General features: G+C 41.6%; 1 protein-coding gene across 1 annotated transcript in view; it reads left to right on the forward strand.

Moving 5' to 3' along the window:
• CES5A (carboxylesterase 5A) overlaps positions 1-24,758 on the forward strand; it is a 291,437-nt gene that overhangs the window by 160,842 nt on the left and 105,837 nt on the right. Inside the window, exon 3 of the mRNA XM_082437045.1 lies at positions 9,254-9,384. The gene's annotated coding sequence lies outside the window, so the exon portion shown is untranslated. The remainder of the gene's footprint in view (positions 1-9,253; positions 9,385-24,758) is intronic.

Consider the following 24,758-nt stretch of genomic DNA (forward strand, 5'->3'; position numbering starts at 1 on the left):
CAAGTGATCCATCCTGGAAGCCCATGTTTGCTTCGCCCAAAATTGCTGAAGATTTAGTTATGATAAAGACGGTTATACACAATGCTGAAGGAGATGGACATGATTTGGCTTAAAATCAGAAAAAGTCAGAGCTTTCTGAGGCTGTTTTTATGTCCTAAAATATGAAGTCCAGTGGAGAAACCACCATTCTGGTTAGCCAGAAGCCACCAAGTGATAGAACCTTCATAATATCCGGTCAAGACCACAACCTGCCTTTATGATTTACATCCACTGTATTCCCTCATCCTTCCACCCGAGGCACATACCCTACAGTCCTCTGCCTCTGGGCTCTCCCTCATATTCTTCTCTCTGCTTGGGATGCACTGGCCCATATCATCCTTATTAACATTCTATTCACTGTTTGGGGCAAAAAGGCGCTTAAACAGTGCCTCTGCTATGGGCTTTGGAGTCTGAATGACTTGGGTTTAAATCCCAGCTCTTCTACTTCTAGGGTAGGCTACTTCTCTTAGCCTCAATTTTCTCAGTTGTAAAATGTGGCTAATAATATACCAGCCTTGCAGGGCTATTGTGAAGATTTTTTGAGATGTCAGAAGGCTTGCAGCACTGAACATAGTTCCTGACATACAGCAGGGGCCCAATGAGTGGCATTAACTATTATTTCCCTTATGTATACCTTTTGGGGGGCAGTAATGTAGTACTATATTTATGTAGCTATATAACTCATCCCACTGCTCGATAGAAACTTCTTGAAGGTGGGAATTATTTGGCACTCCTGTCTATCACATTCTGTGCCAAGCCCAAAGCTTTGGACAGAGTAGATTCTTAATATGTTTTGTTCAGATGAATTAAATATGCCACTTTACCTGCCTTTTCCTCTTGGCAATACCCAACAAAGACAGTTGAAAGTCAAAATTTAAAAACAGGGCAAGAAATAATTCCTTTCTACATTTTTAGGCCACATCCTCTGAGGTTCAGCTTTGGGGTCTTGCCTCTTAAACTGTAAATTCCTGGGAGTGGGGAGGGGATTGAGACCATGACCTTTTATGTGTGCTTTTGGTATTTAGTGCTCTGCAGGGCACTTGCTGAATATTTAAGTGTTGCTATTCATGATAAAAGCTTGAAGAGTGACAGATTGAGGAGCAGAAAGACAACTTGGTAATGGATTTTATCTCAGATAAATGCAGGAGAAAGTCTGCTTAAAGGTTGTAATTGTCCTAACAATTCTAGCCACATTCTGAAATCCTGTTCTCTCACAAATGAAGCTCTGGGGTTTCTGGGTTTAATTTTTGTCATGAGCCCCTGGGCACCATTCCTGACAGTGGAGGGAGAGGCCTGGTGTTTGGGCAGCCCTTCTCCTGGAGTACCAATGTAAGATCCTTTGGGCAAGAATTATCTACATTTTTCTTAGGAATCATTCAGGCTGTAAGGAAGCTGTCACCCAGACTGACTTCGGGTTCCATGTTGGTGACCCTGGCAAGATAAATAAAGCTTTGGGCTCAGCAGAGGCAGTGTAACACAGTGGTTAAGAGCATGGACACTGCAGCCAGACTTTCTGGGTTTACATCCCCGCTCCTACCCTTGCTTGCTTGTGACCTTACACAAGTTATTCAATTTCATCAAGCCTCAGTGTCCCCATCTGTCAAATGGGTATGTGATAGTAAGAGTGTCTACCTCATAGGGTTGTTATGTGGATCAAAGGTGCTGGAGTACATAAATTACCTAGAACGGCACCTAAAATGTAGTAAGTGCTCTGTAAGTGTTGGCTATTATTATTTTTGAACCATAAGGGTTGTTCTCCCAAATCATATGAAAAGCTGTGTATCATATGCTTCTTTTGTACCTCAGCTTGGCTGATCCTCATCCCTGTGTTGTGAGGTGAGCCCAGGGGTGGGCAGGGGAAACTTCTGCTCTAGGCAGGAGACAAAGGGAGCTGTGGCAGCAAGGATGACATAAGGGGGACAGATATGGCGATATATAGGAGGAGTCATGGTGGTTACATGTGAAGCTAAGGGACAGGGAAGATCCAGGAGTGGCTCCCAGGTGACTGAGACACAGGATCTGTTGGTGGTGACACCATAGGAAGAGAGGTTCACATGGGGAGGCTGGGCTTGAGAAACCAGTAGAATATTGGGATAGCAGGTGGCGATGTCTAAAAAGTGTTGCAAATGTGACTGTGGGAGTTGGGAGAGAGGTCCAAATAGAGCTATAGATTTAGGAGTCACCAGTGTTTGCAGTGAATGCCACGAGAACCAGTAAGATCCTTCAGACAGCTTGCAGCCAACTGTCCAGTGTCTAGACCAGGGCTGGATAATAAATATTTTAGGCTTTGCAGGCTATATGATCTTTATTGCAAGTACTCAACTCTGGCATTTTGGCTTGAAAGCCACCATGGACGATACATAAGTGAATGGATGTGGCTGTGTTCCAACACAACTTTATTTACAAAAACACATGGGCCATAATTTGCCCCCCACCTGCTCCAGACCATCATCTTACACATAGTAAGTATAAACAAATATTTGTTGGCTTAATCTACCTGTTCCAGAAATTGTCTGAAGTCAAGATTTTTTAAAATAATTAAATTTCTAAGAATTTAAACTCTTGTTAGTAATACATCAAGACACTCACAAAATCAAGTAGAAGAGAGGATGTTTGGATTTCTGCTGCCATCCATAAAATAAGAAGCCCTGAATCAGAGATGTGCCATTGAATTTCAAAGTATACAGCCGGAAACCTGCTCTGAACCTAGGTCCTAGGCCCTCAGCCAAGTATGATAACTCAGACTGGTGAATTATAGGGCCAGGTGATGAGAGAACCATTGGATGTTAAACCCCTGAGGACCAGGGCTGGTGGGGAAGGTGAGAGGCCTGGCTTCCCGGAGAGCTCTCAGGTGTCCTGGGTGGCACGCTCATCAGGTCCGGGAAGTTGATTGCAAATGTGTTAAATAATTAAGAAACTGCCCACAAGTATTTGTAGCTAAATTACAAAGAAGCAGATGTAGGAGGAAATGGGAGGAAATCAAAAAGAAGATGAAGAATTGAAGCCATGTAAGGGAGTAGGCATTTTGCACTCAGGGAAATAGTCATAGAAAACTTGCGGAGGAGAGAGAGAGAGAGAGATTGAGACCCCAACCCTTCCCTCCAAACAATAGGGAGATATAGCAGATTATAAGTAGTAGTCAAAACACACAATGCAAGGGCTGAGGGGTTCAGCTACTAAATCATGGCTGAAGCATACAGAAGATGTTCCCCCTCCTTCGTGTCTTATACTTTTGGCTGTTGGATCAAACCCCCAAAGTCCGTCTCTTGCTTTTGAAGACTGAAGCTGTGCAACTCAATTCCCTGGCCACCTTCCTGGGGACGATTCTGAGGTCTTGGATATCAAGTAAAGGGAGAAAGCCTAGAGAAGAGGCTAGTATTTGACCACAGGTTGTGAATGACTCCTTTATCTGTCTCCAAAAAAGAGTGAGAGTGTGAAGAAACCCACAGCTCCTGGGCAGTCGGTGTGGCTCTGAGCTAGAGTGTGGTCTGTGGCTGCAGTGATGGAAGCAGCTGTGTGCCAATTTTGATGCATATGTGCATATATGCACACATGCATTTACAGACACACATTCACATGTGTACATGTATGTGTGTATATACACATGTATATATGTATATTGCGTGTGTGTGTATACATGGACAGGTATTTTTTAAATGCGTAAATTGGTTGCTAACACAAATGTCCTGCACTGTCTGAATCTATCCATCTCTGATTTCAGGCAATGAGAGTTCAAGTACAGTGAGTGCAGGGGAGCCAGAGATTCTGCATTTGGTTCCTGAGTGTGAATAGTTAGTGCTTGTATAGCAAGGGGTCAAAAGGAATACCAGATTTTAAAAATCAAGATATTTATTTTTTTAATTTAGAGATTAAAAACATCTGTATTTCTGAACCCACTCTCCCACATGGCAGCACCTGCTGGAGCCGAGCAGGGGTAGCTAGCTCCGCTTCAGCCTCAGCCTGCACTCCAGTCTCCATGGGCCTGTCTGGCCTGCTTCTCAGGGTGGCGGTATCTGCTTGCCCTGAAGGCTTTGTGATTAGTCCCTTGGCTTCCATGCTCAAGCCTATCTTCTCCACTTTGCCGTCAAACTGTTCTTTCTGGAACTCAATTTCAATCAGACCACATCTTGCCCAAGGCTCCCCAGTCCCTAAGGCAAAGCCAGAGCTCCTGCCTGGTATACAGAGCTCTCCTCTCCATCACCCACCACAGCCTCCTCCTTCCCTTTCATTTCTCACACTTCCGACCACCATCTCTACACTCCAACAACACACAGCCCTCAACTCTTCTAGAAAGTGCCCTGCTCTTTCATCAGACCATTGCACATGCTTTCCACCAACCCAAACTCCTGGTGGATTTCTGCTTAAGCTTCAAGATCCAGCTCATTTGCTACCTTCTGTGTGAAAGCTCACCTGATCTCTGCCCCCTCCCCCTTGCTCCCACAGTCCTCTGCTGATGCTTCTTTAGTATGCTACTTATTACGACATTGTAATTGTCTGGGCATGGATTTGGGGGTTATATCTAGATTTGAATCCTAGCTCTTCGGCTTTCTACTGTGTGGCTTTTAACAAGTTATATTAACTTCTTTGGGCCTCGGTCTTATGATCTGCAAAATATGGCTATTAAGACCTATCACAGGATTGTTGGGAGGTCTGTGTGTAATTTAAGTGTGTCAAAGGGCTTACTTAGCACAGTGCCTAGGACACAGTAAGTACTGAATAAATTTTAGCTTTTCTTTTTTTTCTTCTCCACTTGACCTTGAGCTCACAGGGATCAGGAACATGACTTGAATATCTTGGTAACCCAAGTGCCTAACTTGTGTTTATAGTGTTGTTCCAATATTTTATGTTGTTGATGAAAACACAACCCAGTGGATAGTAGGAGATCAGTGCCTGTTTGGTTGAATGGTGTGGTGGTTTGAATTATTGGTCCCAAATTTTTACACCCCTGTAGTCATGGCTTCATGATGGACAGAGTGAAATTCTCCATTTCTTGAGTCTGGGATTGTCCACCTAACTTTTTGGCCATTGGGAAGTTAGAGGATGTGATTCAAGAAGAGGCTTGAAATGTCTTGGGTGACTGGGTTTACCCTCCTTTGTGCTTCTTCCATTGCCATAAGGAAGACATGCCCCAGAGGCTGGTCGCAGAAGAGTGAGAACTATGTGAAACAGACCTGAATCTAATTCATGGCCTGGAGTCAAACCTAGTTGAACCTCGTCTAGAACAGCCGAACTCTAGCCAGTCTCTTACCTACTAAGTTATGTGGTGGTCTTTTACATAGGAAAAGCTGGAGTTACACATGCTCAGAAAGAGGAAAAGAACTGATTACTACCGTCTAGTTTTTGTGGTCTGGTTTTAAGGACTAGCCATACAAACATGAAACAATACATCATGGGGAAAATTTAGGGAGCAGCATTGCTGAAATATGGGAGTGAGGTTGATGATGAAAAAAATACGTTGAAACTCAAGTCATATGAAGGGTTATGGCTGAGCTCTTCTGCTTGAATTTTATATCCAGACCTGAATGAAGAAAAGTCCTCTAACAGCCGGAGTAAGGAGGGGCCCTCGTCTGATTGCCCATTTCATGGGCATGGACTCTTAGAATCCTCTCACTGGGAGAGATTTCCAGAGTTCATCTGGCCCAGCTTCTTGTTCCCTGCACAAATGTATTCTGTGACATCCTGATGGAAGCTGATCCAAATTTAGTCCCTTACGTGCTGTGTGATCTTAGATAACTACAAAAAAATGTTGGAGTCAGACAGACTTGGTTTTAAATCCCAGCATTGTGACCTTAAGAATTTACTCATCTTTGGATCTTTCATCTCCACTTGAAAATAGAAATAATGAGAATGCCTACCTCACAGAGCTACTGGGAGAGTTAACTAGACAAAAAATGGCACATTCATCACAGCACCTGGCATCAAATGCAATGGCTCCCTTCCTGCTTTGGACCAGAACAGAATACACCAACTCGCTGCTATACGAAAGCCTTCTGACATCTCTATAAAGAGGGGGAGGGGGAGAACCAAGCTGAGCTCCAACTGGGCCCTACCATGGTCCAATCCAGATGCTGAGCCTGCTGGCCTGAATCAGGTGTCTCCTTCCCAACTCACTTGATGGGGCATTTCAATTTTAAATTGTCAATTGTCAGCACATTTGAATGTCCTTGGGACTAGCAAAACATCAGAGCCAATTATTGACTGTTTCATTGACTTAATCAGATAGTTTTGCACAAATTGTAATCCATAAAATTCCGGGCTTCTTGTAGTCATCCATAAGCAGAGTTTCATTGTAACTTAAAATGGAAATTACCCATCATCCCTATAAGGTGGGATCTAGAAAAGCAGAGATGGATCAGTGTGAGCTACGATGCATGTAGAAAATGGGGGAGGGGATGGTTCAGAGACCAGAGAGCAAGTTCTAAATGAGCTGGACTGTGCATCTGAATGAGAAGAGAAGACAGAAAAGGAGGTTGGGGGCAGGTCAGGAACACCTTGACTAACATGAGGAGTTTGACCTTTGTAGGCATTAGGAAACCATTGAAAGTTTTTGAGCAAGAAAATGACATGGCAGAGCTTTGCTTCAGGGAGATAACTCTGGCAAGAAGGAGGGAATGGATTGGTTTGGTAGGGGGCGGTAAAACTAGAGACGGAAGAATATTTAGGAGTCTATTGCAAGAGTCAACTGGACAAGAGGTGATAAAAGTTGTGCTTGGGTCCTGGAAAATAGAGAACAAATATGGGACATATTGCAGTGAACAATCTACAGGGCTTATTGACTGACCAGGAAAGGCAAAGAGAGAGGGAAAGATGACTCAGGTTTTAAGCCCAGGGAAAGTGACTGAGTTATCTAATTTAACATGCAGGATGTGGAGCATACCTAGCGTCACCAGGTTTTTCTCATTTATGCTTAATGCGTATATATGTGTATATATAGCTCCATGTATATATAGAACAGTATAAAATAAATCAATAGCCCGTTACACACACACACACACACACACACACACACACACACACACACGCTCTCTATTCCAATTCAATATTCGTTTGCTTTAAGTGTATGTAATTATGGATATTGTGAAATGAGGGTATAAGGCTTTCTAACTTCATCTGAGAAATTACAGTTTTCATACTGACAGTGTAGGGATTATATTTTAGGATTTTGAAACTATTGTTAGTCCTACTGATAATAGTAGCTGCAGTTGACTGAGTACTTATGTGCCAATGCTTTTCACACATCACTTCACTTGTCCAGTCTTTGAAATGGACTCTGTTAAGGGTCTCCCCAAGCCACTCCCAACTCCATCTCTCCTTGCTTCCCACAGTAAAGGCTGGCCTCCTTTGCAATAGGCGTAGCCACATAACCCAGGTCTACACAAGGAAAACGTAAATGACATCTGCTTGGAATGTTCTAGGTAAGACAGTGACCTCCTGATAGCAGTATAAAAGGAGACTGAGCTGGCACTTCCTCTGTCCCCATATTACCAGCTTGAACATGGCATATATGCTTAAAACAGCCATTTGTGACCATAGGTGACACACATGTAGATGAAAAGCCAGTGGCTCAGGATATCAGAAGACAAACTGTGTGACCTCAGTGACACTGTTGAGCCACCGAACCAGCCTTGGAACCACTATATCTAGGCTTCTTGATAAGTGAGACAATAGATATCTGCAATGTTCAAGCCACCATTGGTTGTTTTTCTATTATTTACAGACATATGCACCCTGATGTTCAGAACTTGTCTGGGCCCAAGCCAGGAAATGGTGGAGCTGGAAATCAAACCCAGGTCTTTCTGACTCCAAAGCAATACTATTAGCTGTCACACATCCTCCCTTCCAATACCCATACGGAACAATGTGAAGGCTTATTTTGTTGTATGTGATGGATACATCTGCCGTCTTTTCCATGGTCTCCATTGCTTACTTCTTCCTCCACAGTTGTCGCTGTCTCTTAAGTGTCAGACGCTGAGTGAAACCATAGGAGTTAGTAAGATGATTATGATTGAATCCCTGTCCTCAAGTTCATGATACAGAGGAGGGGTTGGCAAGCTATGGCCCACAGGCCCAGTTTGGCCCACTCCCTGTTTTTGTACAACCTGCAAACTAAGAATGGTTTTTATATTGTCAAATGGTTGAAAGAAAATCAAAAGAAGAATATTTCATGACCTGTAAAAATTACATGAAACTCAAATTCAAGTTTAGTGTTCATAAATACAATTATATTAAAATACAGCCAGGCCCATTTGTTTAGGTATTACCTATGGCTTCAACTGCAGAGTTGAATAGTTGCAACAGAGATCATATGGGCTGCGAAACCTATAATATTTAGTACCTGGCCCTTTACAGAAAAAGTTTGCTGATCCTTGGTCTGGAGGAGTGGGGGCATCTAGAGAGGGATTAGGCAAATGAACAACTCATTCCAGGTAAGGGAAAGGGAAGAGATGTATACTTGAAGTACTTAGAAAAATATCCCAAAGTAACAGAAGAATCCAAAGCTCTGAGTCTTATTGCTAGACTTTTCCCATTTAAAGATAGATTCTAAAAGAGGTTGGAGGTGGGAGTGGACCAGGAGGTCTGTCAGGTTGACTTACCTTTGTCTAATGTCTTTTGTTACTTGTCATTCCTTAGACACAGGACCCTGTGCTCCAGCAGGTTTGAACTCCACCCAAATGGAGAGAACAATGATGAATTCTTTTAATACACACTATAAAATTACCTTGGAAAAAATTAATTGACCTTTTAATTAAGGCCCTCAGAGCCTCCACATATTGGCTTTTGCCTGAAACTCTTATGCTGGAGATTTTGGTGAGCACGTGAGCCATTCCTCTCGAATCCTAGTTCCTGTCAAGCAGGTCCTGCTATCCTCAGGGGCACCACGTACCTTGGACACATCCCTGTGTTGGTGGAAAAAGACCTTTCCATGAGCCTAACTCTAAAAATCAATAGAACTGTTTAATTTTCTTTCTTTTTTTTCCTCAAAGAAAGTGGCAGGGCGTCTCTTGCAATAATAATTGTGCTTGTTGTTGGCACATAATCACACAACTGATCACTTTTCTGTCCATATTGATTCTGACTCTTAAAATAGCCGTGACCCAAATAATTTGATCATAATGAAAACTGGTGAAACTATGTAAAAGTACACTTCTGATGTACTAACAAAAGAGACTTTTGAGCTCAATGAACTTATACCCTTTTTGTCTTTATCTTACAGATGAAGACACTGAACTTAGTGAGAAAGGCAGCTAATCAATGGCAGATCATGTATGTTTTCCAATTATCATGAAAATGAAGACCAAGGCTACCTGGCACCTTTGTCAATCACATGTGTGGTTTAGAGGCAGGGTGAGTCTATAATTTGTTATCAAAACTGAAATACTTTGGCTCAACAGGCATAAAGCAAAACTGTTCACCAAGACCAACAGTCACCCTATATGTAGGTAAGGCAGGTGCAGTAGGTCATGTAGACCTTTGGACTCATTCTTTTTTTTTTAATTTTTATTTTATATTGGAGTATAGTTGATTTACAATGTTGTGTTCATTGCAGGTGTATAGCAAAGTGATTCAATTATGTATATACATATATCCATTCTTTTTCAGATTCTTTTCCCGTATAGGTTATTACAGAATATTGAGTAGAGTTCCCTGTGCTATACAGTAGGTCCTTGTTGATTATCTGTTTTATGTATAGTAGTGTGTATGTGTTAATCCCAAACTCCTAATTTATCCCTCCCCTCACCTTTCCCCTTTGGTAACCATAAGTTTGTTTTCAAAGTCTGTAAGTCTGTTTTTGTTTTATAAATTAGTTCATTTGTATCATATTTTTTAGATTCTACATATAAGTGATATATTAGTCTTTCTCTCTCTTACTTAGTATGATAATCTTTAGGTCCATCCATGTTGCTGCAAATGGCATTATTTCATTCTTTTTTATGGCTGAGTGATATTCCATTGTATATATGTACCACATTTTCTTTATCCATTCCTCTGTTGATGGACATTTAGGTTGCTTCCATGTCTTGGCTATTGTAAATAGTGCTGCCATGAATGCTGGGGTGCATGTATCTTTTCAAATTATGGTTTTCTCCAGATATATGCCCAGGAGTAGGATTGCTGGATCGTATGGCAACTCTATTTTTAGTTTTTTTTTTTTTTTTCATATTAGATCTGTTTCTTTTACTTTTTTTTTTAAATTAATTAATTTATTTATTTATTTTTGACTGTGTTGGGTCTTCGTTTCTGTGCGTGGGCTTCCTCTAGTTGCGGCAAGCGGGGGCCACTCTTCATCGCGGTGCGCGGGCCTCCCACTATCACGACCTCTCTTGTTGCGGAGCACAGGCTCCAGACGCACAGGCTCAGTAGTTGTGGCTCACGGGCCCAGTTGCTCCGCGGCATGTGGGATCTTCCCAGACCAGGGCTCGAACCCGTGTCCCCTGCATTGGCAGGCGGACTCTCAACCACTGCGCCACCAGGGAGCCCTATTTTTAGTTTTTTAAGGAACCTCCATACTGTTCTCCATAGTGGCTGTATCAATTTACATTCCCACCAACAGTGCAAGAGGGTTCCCTTTTCTCCACTCCCTCTCCAGCATTTATTGTTTGTAGATTTTTTGATGATGCCCATTCTCACTGGTGTGAGGTGATATCTCATTGTAGTTTTGATTTGCATTTCTCTAATGATTAATGATGTTGAGCATCCTTTCATGTGTTTGTTGGCAATCTGTATATCTTCTTTGGAGAAATGTCTATTTAGGTCTTCGGCCCATTTTTGGATTGGGTTGTTTGTGTTTTTGATATTGAGCTGCTTGTAAATTTTGGAGATTAATCCTTTGTCAGTTGGCAGGCAGATTCTTCACCGCTGCACCACCAGGGAAGTACCTAGAGTAAATTTTTGAGATAAATGATTTTCAGAATGGATCACAAAGCGAACCCAACTCTATGTTATATGTAAGAGATACATCTAAAACAAAGACACAGAAAAACAAATATATACCAGGGAAATATAAACACAAAGAAAAGCACAGGTTGCTATCTTAATATCAGATAAGGTGGAGTTCAGGACAGATAAGGTGGCATTCAGGACAAAGATCATTAAATGAAAAAGAAGGGTATACTGTAATCTAAAGGGTATAATTCAGTAAAGACAATTTTTTTTTGCCAGCTTTACTGAGATATAATTGACAAATAACATTGTGTAAGTGTAAGGTATATGGCATGACGATTGATATGCATATATAATGTGAAATGATTATTGCAGTGAGGTTAATTAACACATCTATCACTTCACATAGTTACTTTTTTGTGCTGATAACATTTAATACCTACTCTCTTAGCAAATTTCAAGTATGCAATATAGTATTGTTAACTATAGTCACCATGCTGTTCATTAGAACTGCAGAACTTATCGTATTATACCAAAAAATTCCTACCTTTGATCTCCCCATTCCCCCCCCACCCAGCGCCTGGTAATCACCAGTCTACTCTGTTTTTATGAATTTGACTAAGACAACATTTGTAAATATTGATACACCAAATAATATGGTATCCACATTTATAAAGCAGAAGTTACAAGAGATGCAAGAAATAGGCAGTCATACATAAGTAGAAGCGGAATATAATTTACTTCTGTAAGAATAGACCAAGAGGACACAAATAAATAAAGATATAGAATACTTAAATAACTAACTAATGAGGTAGACCTGATTAAACCATGTAACGAAAGAATAAACTTTTTGTTTCCCCCAAAATCTGTGAGAATTTTCATAGAAACTGACCATATATTAACCCATAAATAAATCTTCAATAAATTCTAAAAGTTAGATGTAGTTTGGATAACACTTTGTAACTATTTTATTACATATTATATAATTCATTAAACACCGATAACAAAATAGAAAGTAGAAAAGCTCCTTCAGTGTGGAAATTTTTAAAGGCTCTCTTAAACTCTCAAAGAAGAAATAAAAACTGAAATGGAAGACTCTCTTAGGAAACAACAATAATGAAAGTACTGTTTATCAGAATTCGTGGGATATAGTTTGTGATGGGTTAAATCGTGTCCCACCCTCCAATCATATGTTGAAGTCCTAACTCCCAGTACCTCAGAATGTGACCTTATTTGGAGATGGGGTCTTTACAAAGGTAATCAAGTTAAAATGAGTTCATTAAGGTGGGCCCTAAATCAATATGACTAGTGTCCTTATAAAAAGGGGAACTTTGGTCACAAAGACATGCACAGGGAGGAAGTTATGTGAAAATAAAGGCAGAGATTGGGGTGATGCTCCCACAAGCCAAGGAACACCAAAGATTGCCAGCAAACTACCAGAAGCTAGGGCAGAAGCATAGAACTATTCTCTCTCACAGCTTCAGAAGGAACTAATCCTATCAACACCTTGATCTTCAACTTCTTGCCTGCAGAGCTGTGAGACAATATACTTCTGTTGTTTAAGCCACCCAGTTTATGGTATTCTGTTACGGCAGCCCTAGGAAACTAATACACAGCTAAATCAATGTACAGAGGAAAATCATAGCCTTAAATAACAAAAGAAAGAACAAAAAACAAGTGAGTTAAGCATCATGCTCAAAAAGTTATAAAAAGTATACCAAAATAAATTGAAGGATACCAGAAATAAGTCATGAGTAATGATAAAAGTAGAAATTAATGAATTAGAAAACAGATAAATAGTACTAATAAATTAATCCCAAATCTAGTTTTTTGAACCAATAAAATAGATAAATCATTAGATAACATAATCAGAAAAGAAGAATCAATATACAAACACAAAATAAGAACCTGAAAGGGATAGGAAAACTTACAAATAAAATGTCAATTCTCAAAAAAAAGTCAATTCTCCCTAATTTCATTTATACATTTAATATGATCATAATAAGATATACAGGGTTTTGTTGTTAATCAAATGAGCTTATTCCAAAGTTCACTTGAAAAAATAAACAAACTAGAATAGTAAGAAAAATATTCACAAATAAGAGAAATGACTAACCTTACCACTTATAAAAACATATAAAGCCTCAATAAGTAAAGCAAGGTAGTTGCAGTGAATGAAACGTGCCCATGAAATAAAACTGAAAATCTGGAAATAAATACAAATACTGTGGCAATTCAGAATATGATAAAGAAGATATCCCAAAGTATAGGGTGAAGGATGGACAATTCAGGAAATGATGTTGGAATAACTGGATAGCCATTTAGAAAAACTTCAAAGGTATCACAGGCTTTATGAAACTATAAAAGTACACAAAGAAAACATAGAAGAATTCCCTATAGCATGGGAGAGGGAGAGGCCTTTCAAACTCCAGCTCAAAATCTAGAAGCCATACAAGAAAAGATTGATAAATTAAATTTCATTAAAAACTCAAAAACTCTGAATGGGGGAAAGTAAGGAAACAAAAAACTGGGAAAAAGTACTTGCAACTCTTAACAAAGATATAGTGGTAATTTCTGTTATTTTAAAAATCCTTCCCTCTCTTACGACTCAATAATAAAAAGACAAAATATGGGCAAAGGACCTGAACAGATATTTCTCCAAGGAAGATATATGAATGGTCAATATGTACATGAAAAGCTGTTCAATGTCATTGGCCGTAAGGGAAATGCAAATGAAAACCACAATGAAATGCTACCTTATACTAACCAGGATGACTATAATAAAAAAGACAGCTAATAAGTGTTGGTGAGGATGTGGAGAAATTGGATCTCTCATACAGTGCTGATGGGAATGTAAAATGGTTTGGCCACTTTGGAAAACAGTCTGGTGGTTCCTCTAAAGATTAAACTTAGAGTTACTGTATGACCCAGCAAATCTATTCTAGGTATATATCCAAGAAAAATGAAAACATGTTCATGCAAAAACTTGTACACACATGTTCATAGCAGCATTATTCATAATAGCCAAAAAGTGACAACAACCCAAATGTCCATCAACTATAATGGATAGATAAAATGTGGACATCTATACAATACAATATTACTCAACAATAAAGGGAAATAAAGTACTGACACGTGGTACAACATGCATGAACCTTGAGAACATTATGCTAAGTGAAAGAAGTCAGTCACAAAAGACCACGTATGGTATGGTCCATTTATATTAAAATATCCTGAATAGGCAAATGCATATCCAAATGGCCAATAAACACATGACAAGGTGCTCACTTTCATTAGTCATCTGGAAAGGACAATTAAAAATACAATGAGATACTGTTTTACACCCTTCAACATGGCTGAAATAATAAGACTTATAACTACCATATGATCCAGCTATTCCACTTCTGGATATTTACCTGTAGAATATGAAAACACTAATTGGAAAAGATATATGCGCCCCCATATTCCTTGCAGCATTATTTATAATAGCCAAGATGTGGAAACAACCTAAGTGCTCATTGATTGATGAATGGATAAAGATGTGGTACACACACACACACACACACGCACACACACACACACACACACACACACACACACAATAGAATACTACCCAACCATAAAAAAGATGAAATCTTGCCATTTATGACAACGTGGATGGACCTCTCCCAGACAGAGAAAGAGAAATACCATATGATTTCACTATGTAGAATATTAAAAAAAAAAAACCTAAATAAATGGACAAACACAACAAAACAAAAGCAAACACATAGATACAGAGAACAGAGTAGGGGTTACCAGAGTGGAAGTGGGGGTGGGGAGAGGACAAAATGGGTAAAGGGGGTCAACTGTACAGCGATGGATGGAAACTAAACTTTTGGTGGTACGTAATAGTGTATACAGAAGTTGAAATATAATGTTACATAACGTTATAAACCAATGTTACCTCAATTTAAAAAAATCAAGTGCTGGTAAGGTTGCAGAGCAACTGAAACTCTCATATGCTTCTGGTCTGAGTACAGATTAGAACAATTACTTTAGAAAATGGTTGCCAATATATGATCAAGTTGAACACTCACTACTCTCTGACGCAGCATTCCTCTCCCAGTTATATCTACAACAAAAATCTATATACCTGTGAACCATCATTTCTATTAACCCCAAACTGAGAACAGTGCACATGTCCATCAACAGTAGAATGGATAAATAAAGGTCTTTTCACATAATGGAATACTATACAACAATGAAAATGAATAAGCTACTGCTGTGCAAAACAGTGTGATGAATTCCACCAACAAAATGTTGAAAGAAGCCAGATCCCAAGGTAAATAATATGTGATCAAAGTTCAAACACTGTCAAATTTAGTCCATAATATTAGAAGTCAGAGTAATGGCAACTTTGGGGGAAGAAGAGGCGGTAGTGAGTGAGAGGGAGTATAAGGGGGGCTTCTGAGGGGCTGATAATATTCTAATTGTTGATCTGGGTGCTGATGGTGAGTATGTTCACTTTGGAAAATTAATCAAGTACTTTCTATATGATATGTTATACTTCAATGAAACTTTATTAAAACAAAACAAAAAAATGGAGGTTTAAAGATTCCTTCCCTTCTATTGGATCTCACAGGATTAGTTACATCAGGGATGTGAAAAGGCAATATATTTTATTTTGAATTTCACACTTCTAACATGCATCCAAATTACTTAGGTACATAATTATTTTGAGTGTACACGATGCGTAATGCATAATTAATAATGTGTGGAACAGTTGCAATTTCCTATTCATTTCCTTATTTAATTCTCACACAAAAATCTGTAGTGTAGCAAGGAGGTCAGATATTGTCTCAGTTTTACAGATAAGAAAATTGAGGCCCAAAGAGGTTGAGGGACATACCCAAAGTTACCCAACTAGAATTTGTATGTAATTAAAAAAATATAAAGGCAACTAGCTGTAGGTGTGTAATGCACCATATGCATTTTTATCTTGCTTCACAATTCAGAAATCCCAGGCAGCAGGGATTTAAGAGCTGAAATCCTTGGGTGCAGCTCTTCCCCTTTCCTTACCCAGCCAGATTGCACAATCTTTCCGTGTTGCAGTTGATACCCACTAATAGACTGGCTGGAACATGACATTTATCTCCTCATTTGTACCACACAAATGAAGTTAAAGTAATGGCACTTTGTTGGCACAGAGGAAAGCCAGTTCCGAAGTGTCCCACTTTTTCTCTTCTATTGAGTGTTCAGAGTTGATGTGAAATAACAAATGTTCTGGCCCAGTTTGAGAACATAGCCTGGTTGTGTTGTAAAAATCAGGACTTACCATTCCAGCGAGTGCTTAGTCACGGGACCTCCGATCCTGCATGGACCCACCAAGTCCCAGCTCCTGTGAGACAGTCCTGGAGTGACCAACTATGAGGGTGAAGCAAAAGGGGGAGACTGAGTTGGTGACTGGGTGAAAGTTCTCACTGAGGACCCACGGGAGGCAGTGGGAAGGAGACTGGACCAGAAGTTGGAAGACCTAGTTGAAGTCTTCACTCCAATACCCACTAACTGTGGGAACCTGAGCAAACCACAGACCAAATCATCACATAGTTGTCATGTAAAGAGCACTGGACTTGGAGCCAGACAAATTTAGGTTTGAATTCCAGCTGGGCATCTTACTAGCTGTGTGACCTTGGTTCAATGTGTCACCGTTTCTGGATCATATTTTCCTCATCTGTAAACCAGAGAGGCTGTTTGGATGCTCTTAAGAAGCCATGTCCTGGTAGTTCATATTACGATCTCCAAGGATCCACATCTCCATCTGAAGTGGGGAGACTGATTCCTGCCAGTTTATTGGGTTGTTGAGAGAGGCAACAGGAGCAGGAACTAATAGGTGCCTGGGAGGTTTTCTTAGTGTTAAATTGGGAGCTGCTCCCTAGCAGCACAACCATTAACCATTAACCCCACTTTCATTTATGGTCCCTTTGATAGGCTGCATTTTCTTGAAACCATTATCTTACGTTAGCTGCCTTTTCAAGGTCTATTCATCCCTCAGTGAAAAGGCAATTCAGTCATCACACGGAACCAGCAGAACAGCATTCCACTGGCTACCAGGGGGAGGGAGAAGTCCTTTTGTGTTCCAATTCCACCCACTCTCTCCTCTTCCATTTCAGGCCTAAGCGGCAGGGGGGTAGCCCTGCTCCATGACACCCAGACACTGAGGTTTACTGGATTGTCCGTGGAGACAGGCAAGAACAAAACCATGCCCACCGTGGCGAGGGGCCAGGACTCCACAGTAGGAACGGCTAGAACACTCAGGAAGGTGGGAAGAAAGGATGTGGTCCTCAGTGGTCTCCCTCTCTTAGGTTCATATGACTTCAGGCGTTTTCATGCCCTTGTGATCACTCTGGGTGGTGGGAGTCTTATAGGATCTCCGCCCTGTGGCAATGGCCAGGAGCAAGGCAGACCCTCCCTATGAACTTGAGGGAACCATCTGTAACTCTGGGGGGGAGGAGGGGAGGATTAAAGTAGGCACAGCGCCCCCCAGAGGCCAGCATGTTAGTTGCAGAAGAGGTCAGAGAGAGCCGCAGGAGGGCAGACACTGCAGCGGAGAGGCTAGGCTATGAGGTCCATGCTCCATGCATGGACAGTGTCCCATTGGAGTCCTCAGAGGCTGTGTTGAGTCGATTAGTGTCCCCTCAAACTTCATGTCCCCCTGGATCCTCAGAATGCAACCTTATTTGGAAATGGGGTCTTTGCAAATATAATTTGTTAAGATAAGGTCATACTGGATTAGGGTGAGTCCTAATCCCATGACTGGTGTCCTTTTAACAAGAGGGAAATTTGGACAGAGAAACACAAGAGACACAGAGAAAAAGGCCACGTGAAGTCAGAGGCAGGGATTGGAGTGTTACAGCTGCAAGTAATGCCAAGGATTGTTGGCAACCACCAAAAGCTGGGAAGAGGCAAGAAGGATTCTTCCCTGGATCCTTCAGAGGGAGCATAGCCCTGCTAACACCTTGATTTTAGACTTTTAGCCTCTTATAAATGTGAGAGAACAAATTTCTGTTGTTTTAAGCCACCCAGTTGTGGTGCTTTGTTATGGCAGTCCTGGGAAACTAATATAGGGTCCAAGCTTTTATTCTTCTTGTGACCCTGCCTATAGCGTCTCCCACCCTATGCTGAATTCTGTGATTCATTTCACCAGCAGCTCAGACAGATGCAAATTTGTCTCCCAAAGTCCCTCTTCCAGAGGAGAAAGGCACCCAGCCAGATGTGAACCAGCCAACACCATAATCATGTCTCTTTGAACCTATATGAAAAGAGGGGCTGTCTTGTCTCCCATCTGCTGTCCATTTTGCACACATCCCTGCAGGTCTAGGTAGAATCTCAGGGTTCATATAGACCTTAAAGATCCCCGGTACCCACTGAATGCATGACTCCTCTGGGCAATATCCCCTGCTTGGGTCCTCCTGGAATCTTCTTAAAGTCTTATTGCTCCTTACTTCTTCCATTCCACAAATATCACTGATGACCTGTGTGCCCAGCTCTAGGCAGTGAGCAAACAGACTCAGTCCCTGCCCCCATGAAGCTCACATTCCAGTGGAGATTTGACCCTGGAAAACTCTTCCTTTGTTGGCCCCAGATCTGCCATCAAAGCAAGCCTGTTCTTGGTCTAGCTCCGTGCGGGTCGTGGTGGTGAACCCGCAACACTCCCTTTGAGACTGGGCGCATGCTGCTCTCACAGCTAGACTGATGCGGGCATCAGGAAAGGGAAATATTGTTGAAATGGCATCTTCTTCCCCTCTGGTTGGCCTGGATTGCTGTAATAGTCCCCAAATCCATTTTACAAGGCAATTGGTATTTAAAACACTGTAACCTCGAGAGATTGGCAAGTTCCATGCTTTATTTATCTCCAAATCAAATTAAGTCTCTGAGGTGTGTACTGAAGAGAATCATTGCCTCATTATGTGGGGCATGCATTATAATTTTGAGGTGTATTAGTACACTTGTATTTGACAAAATGCAGTATATATATATATATATATATATATATATATATATATATATATAGTAATTATACAATATGGTCTACTAATTAAAATGATGCTTCTAATATGCTGTATATTTTATTGTATAAGAAAATCTTTGGTAGGTTTATCAAATTAATTGAACAATCTGATGACATTTCATGGATGTTTAGAGCTGACAACCTTAATAATTAACTAACATTCTCATTTTTATAACAGAGGAAATTAAAGTAGAAAGAGCTACTTGTTACAGAAATAGAGATTGACTAAAGGCTCAAACTCAGATCTCTGGGCAACTTCCCAGCAGCCTGGTGAGACTGATTCCCATTTTGTAGATGAAGCTCTTAAGAAGTGAAGGCTTAGCTGGTTGGCCAAGTCACATGGCTGGTGTTTCTCTATGTGTGAAGTGGACTATTCTCATAGCATGAGAGGTACACCTTGACAGCTGGAGAGAGATAGAGACCATGTAACATGTGTTTCTTTTCTACTTTAAAATTCTGTGTTGGGAGTTGGTCTTCTGTTGATGAATAATGGCATAATAGACCTTAATGGAGAGAGGACCAAGGATGGCTCTGGGGGACCTTCTCCCCACTGCCTGGGTTGGTCAAGATGGGTCTTCATCTGCTCTCAATAAGATGGGCCTGGGACAATGCAAAGCCATGTATTTCTGTTCTCAGGGAAACTCTCGGGGTTAACAGGGTCCCTTAGCAAGAGACTGTAGGGGACCCACACCAAGTAGGACACTGGTTCAAGGAAGCCATCCCCATGAAGGAGGCCCCAGAGCATCATGAGGAATCCAGTCTGTTTCATGCTCCTGGACTAGATGCCAGTTTTCAGGGCTTTGTCCCAAGACCTCTGCTCCAGGAACACAAGATGGCGCCTCCTCCTGATCCCCGGTTTGGCACCGTCAAGCCTCTGTTCCAGGCTTGTGATCATACAGGGTTGTCAGAGCAGCCACTGAGAGGGTCTGAAATGGGGCCAGGCCATTGTTGATGGTGTCTTGGGGCTCAGCTCTTCTTGAAGGATGCATGAGCCCATGAACAGTTCTAGGAAAGTTTCGTACCTCCCATAGGTGAGGTGGTGAAGTGGGTTGTAGCTGGAGGAGAAAGAGCTAACCAGTTCATTCATTTATTTGATTCATCCGTTCAACAAATATTTACTGAACATTTGCCATGTACCATTCATGCTTCAGGGAGCTGCTAGATAAGGCAGTGAACAGACAAGTTCCCTGCTCTCGTGGAGCTTCTGTTCCAGGAGAGACAGACAGTAAGGAAGCAAACGTCTTTCATGTACAATATATTATCACAAAGTGATAGATGCAATGAAGAAAAGCAAAATACAGTGAAAATATAGAGAGTGATGAGATGTGGAATTTTAGGTGGGGTGTTCAGACACCTCCAAAGAGGGCCCAATCAGGCGGAGAACTGGATCAGGTGAGAAGGTGAACCATAGGTATATTGGGGGCATGGCATTCTAAGTAGAGGGAATTGAAAGTGCAAAGACCCTGAGAGAGAAGGATGCTTGCTGTGCTCAAGGAGAAGCACAGAGGTGGGTGAGGCTGGAGAGGAGAGAGAGGCAGTAGGAGGGGGGACAGAGAGAAAGCATATGGCTAGACCAGAGAGCCTTATTGTGAGCAAGTTGGGGGGCCATTGGAGGGTTTTGTGCAGACTCTCTGGCTATTGCATGGAGAAGAGACCTCTGGGGGCAAGACGGGAAATGGAGCATCAGCCTAGGAGGCTGCTTAAGGCATTCTGGGGGCTAGTGGCTATATGAGTAGAGGTAGTTGTAAGGTTTTTGGATGGTCTTGTTTTGTGTGAAGGTATAAAAACATTTCCCCTGTGCCATTCTGGCAGCTTCCTTCCAATAGCTTTTGACACCTACCTCTTCCCTGAGGTCTCCCTGGATTGGCCAGGAGAGAATCAATGGCTTCCCACTCTCAGTGCTTCCTTTGTTCTTCCTCAGAGGGGAGGGGAGGGAGTACTGGGCAAGGAGTTAGAAAATCTTAAGCCTGTTCCAGCTCTTTAATCCTTGGCCTTTGAACTTGGGCACATCACTCACCATTTCTGAGCCTTCATATCAGCACTTTTAAAGTAGGTCTTGTCTTCTCTGTGTTCTCACTTCACAGGATGGTTGATTGTGTCAAAGGAGCTAATGTGAGTATAAACATTTTGTAAACAGTCAAGAAGTAAGCACATGAACAGGACTATAGCTTTTTGTTTATTTTATCATTATCCTGGCTATTCAGAAGTAACACCACTTGCTAAGTGGGTGGTAAAAACACTTACAAGATATAATCTCTGGGGACTTCCCTGGTGGTCCAGTGGTAAAGAATCCGCCTTACAATGCAGGGGACCCAGGTTTGATCCCTGGTCAGGGAACTAAGATCCCACATGCCGTGGGGCAACTAAGCCTGCATGCCACAATTACTGAGCTCGCACGCCTAACTAGAGCCCACGTGCCACAAACTACAGAGCCCACGTGCCCCAGAGCCTGTGCGCCACAACTAGAGAAGAGAAAACCCGCATGCCACAACTAGAGAGAAGCCTGCGCACCACAACAAAGGGCCCGCGCGCTGCAACGAAAGATCCTGCGTGCCTCAATGAAAATCTTGCGTGCCGAAACCAAGACCTGACGCAGCCAAAAATAAATAAAATAAATAAATAATAAATAAATATGTTAAAAAAAGATATAATCTCGGTAAACTGGGAGCCAACTAACCAGAGTTCACCAGTTAAACAGAATCCTGCAAGAAGGTGGAGATAAGAGAAAATGTATTCATGTGGGCTTGATGGTTTTTCTTTAAGTTTTAGAGGACTCAGGTTCACCTTCCATAAACCTCCCTATCTCCAGGGGTAGATGGGACCAGTGGTACTCAGACAATGGTCCACACCACCCATGTCCTCCATCATCAAACCAAGATTCCTTCACAGTCCTCGAGGTCTAAGTGAGAAAGAAAATGGATCTTGACTTTCTCATAGTTTCAGCAAAGCTCAGGAAGTAAAGGCACTTCAGGTCACCCCCTGTGTTAGATTGTGTTATTTGTCCATAATTCTTCCTTCCCTTTATGCGCTGGCCATGGCTTCTCCATGGCTCTGATATACCTCCACGTCCCATTGATTCTGGGCTTGGTCATATGACTTGCTTTGACCAACGAGATGTGGGAGGAGGTATTGTGCAAGTTCCAAGCTGAGACTTAAAGAGGCTTAGTGAGTTTCTGCAGCCCTCTTGGAGCTTCTGTCCTGCATTATGAGAATAACATGCCCCAGCCCTGATGGAAGATGCAGAGAGTAGATCTGAAACATCCCAAAGCATGAGTCCAATCTAGTTTATTGGACCCCACTAAGCCTAGCTGAGAATGGCCAACTACAGTTGACCCATGATTAGGAAATGAATGCTTATTGTTGTAAGGCACTAAGATTTTGGGATTGTTTGTTACATGGCATTATTACAGTAAAACCTGACTCATACCTTCTGAGATGACAGAAAATTTTGTTAATCACATCAACCTCTTCTCTAGCTATTTTGATTCCCTGAGGTTATTCTAAGCCTGCTGGGGCTTCTGTTTGCTCCTTCTGTGGCTTTACTTTATTTGTTCACCTGAAAGAACCTTTCCTAGGTAGAATAGTTTTAAAGAGCAGACTCGGTGCCTGTGCCCAGGACAGAGCCTCAATCAGAAGCAGGACCATGTTTATACCAAAACGAGAGCTTTCAAGTTAAGATGGCTAGTAGGACCTTTTAAGATGCAAGGTCAGACTGCAGGTATATCAGGCCCTTATGACTTCAGATGAGAAATAGATCAATGTCGTTCCATAGAAAAAGGCCGCAGAAGATCATATATAACTGCAACATCACTTTTTGTTGGAAGAGTGACTCATAACAAAAGCTTTGAGACTTGGTGAATCAGAAATAACTTTTCTTGTCAGTAATTGCCGTCAGCTATTGGTTTAAAGAATAAAATTTGAATCTCCAGCCTCATGTGTATCTAGCTAAGCTTACTTGATGGATAGATGCATTCATCAGTGGGTTCTCTAGCTTATTGGCACCAGAAAAGCTTCCCACAGAACTGGTGGTGCAGAGAGAATGTAATGTGAGAGCCTGAAGGCATCAGAGACCCCCAGTCCAGAGTCACCTTGGAATTCTCTGGCCTTGAGGGCATCTCAGGGGTAGAAGGGGCTTAAAGATCATCTGCTAACTCCCTGTCCTAATGCTTGAAATCCCTAAAAATATCTCAGAAGTAAGTATCCATCGGAGTGAGAACAAATGTCCCTTTTCAAGGCCACATATATCCTCTTTGGATAACTCTGTGCAATAGACTGAATGTTTGTGTTCCCCCCAAATTTATATCGAAGCCCTAATCCCCAGTGTGATGGTATTTGGAAATGGGACCTTTGAGGGGTAACTAGGTTTACATGAGGTCCTGAGAGTGGGGCCTTCATGATGGGATTAGTGCCCCAATAAGAAGAGACAGGAGAGAGCTGGTTCTCCCTCTCTGCTCTCTGCCATGTGGGGATACAGCAGGAAGATGGCCATCTGCAAACCACACACCAGATCTGTCAACACCTTGATATTGGACTTTTCAGCCTCCAGAACTGTGAGAAATAAATGTTTTTGTTTAAACCACCCAGTCTATGGCAGTTAGTTATAGCTGCCCAAATGGACTAAGACACACTCAGGTGAGTAGTAGTTTTCTCTTCTACCAAGCTAATCTCTTTTTCTCTCTCCCTCCTTCTCTTTCTCTTTCTCTCACTCCCTCTCAGCTCTTTACATATTTTAAAGGTTTAGAACAGGAGCTAGCAAACATTTTCTGTAAAGGGCCTAATAATAAATATTTTAGGCTTTGTGGGCCATATGGTCTCTGTCACTACTACTCAACTCTTCCACTGGGACATGCAAAAGCAGCTATCAACAATACATAAATGAATGGATGTAGCTGTGTTCCAAGAACACTTTATTTATGGATACAGAAATTTGAATTTCATCTGATTTTTTACTTTGCACAAAATATTATTCTTTTGATTTTTCCCCAACTATTTAAAAGTGTAAAAATCATTTTTACCTTGTGGGCTGTGCAGAAACAGATGGGGACTGATTTGGCCTACAGTTTGTAGTTTGCCTGTCCCTGGCAAAGTGTCTACCTCTTCTTCAAGACACTCTTTCAATTATGAGTCATTTCTAGGCCATCCTGTATCCTGGTCTACAAGTCTTTGGCTTTTATGGATCTATATGACCTTCTGTTCTTCTAAAGGAGGAGATAAGGAGGTAGACAAAATAATCTTTTACTAAGAAAGGAGACCTGTTCATTCAAGAGTCACGAGTTTCTGTTCATTTGCAACCTAGTGTACTCAGAAATCACGCCAAAGCATTGCATTCCAACCCATCCATCCTCCTGGTGTTAGGCTTCTCTTGGTTGCTTTCTTGATCTGTGGAGTGCTGGGGCCACCTGAAGTGGTAGGAGAGACCTTATGGTGCCCACTTGGGAAATAGGTGGATTGGAACTCAGCACCACTGCTATGGTGGAGGAGCTACCACATTAAGATATTAAATTGCAGTTTAGTGGAAATTCAAGATTTCATATGACAGGAAATGACCAACAAAGTAAAATGGCAGCATTCATTCTGCCTCTTAAGCTCTAACCAGGTGCTCTGGGGCCTGGAGGCTCCCCGTTCAGGCAATCAGTCTGGGAAGAGTCAACCTTCCTAAGCCCTCCCCTGACTTTCCTTCCAGGAACCCTTCTCCACAGTTTACATACCCTGTTCTAAGAGCCCTGGAGAAAGTTCCTTGGTCCAGACATAGAGTTAGAGAATTTTGTCAGCAGAATCCTCTATCATG

The sequence above is a fragment of the Balaenoptera physalus genome (genome assembly GCF_965194825.1).
Source record: "Balaenoptera physalus genome assembly, chromosome: 19".
In the NCBI taxonomy this organism is placed as follows: Eukaryota; Metazoa; Chordata; class Mammalia; order Artiodactyla; family Balaenopteridae; genus Balaenoptera; species Balaenoptera physalus.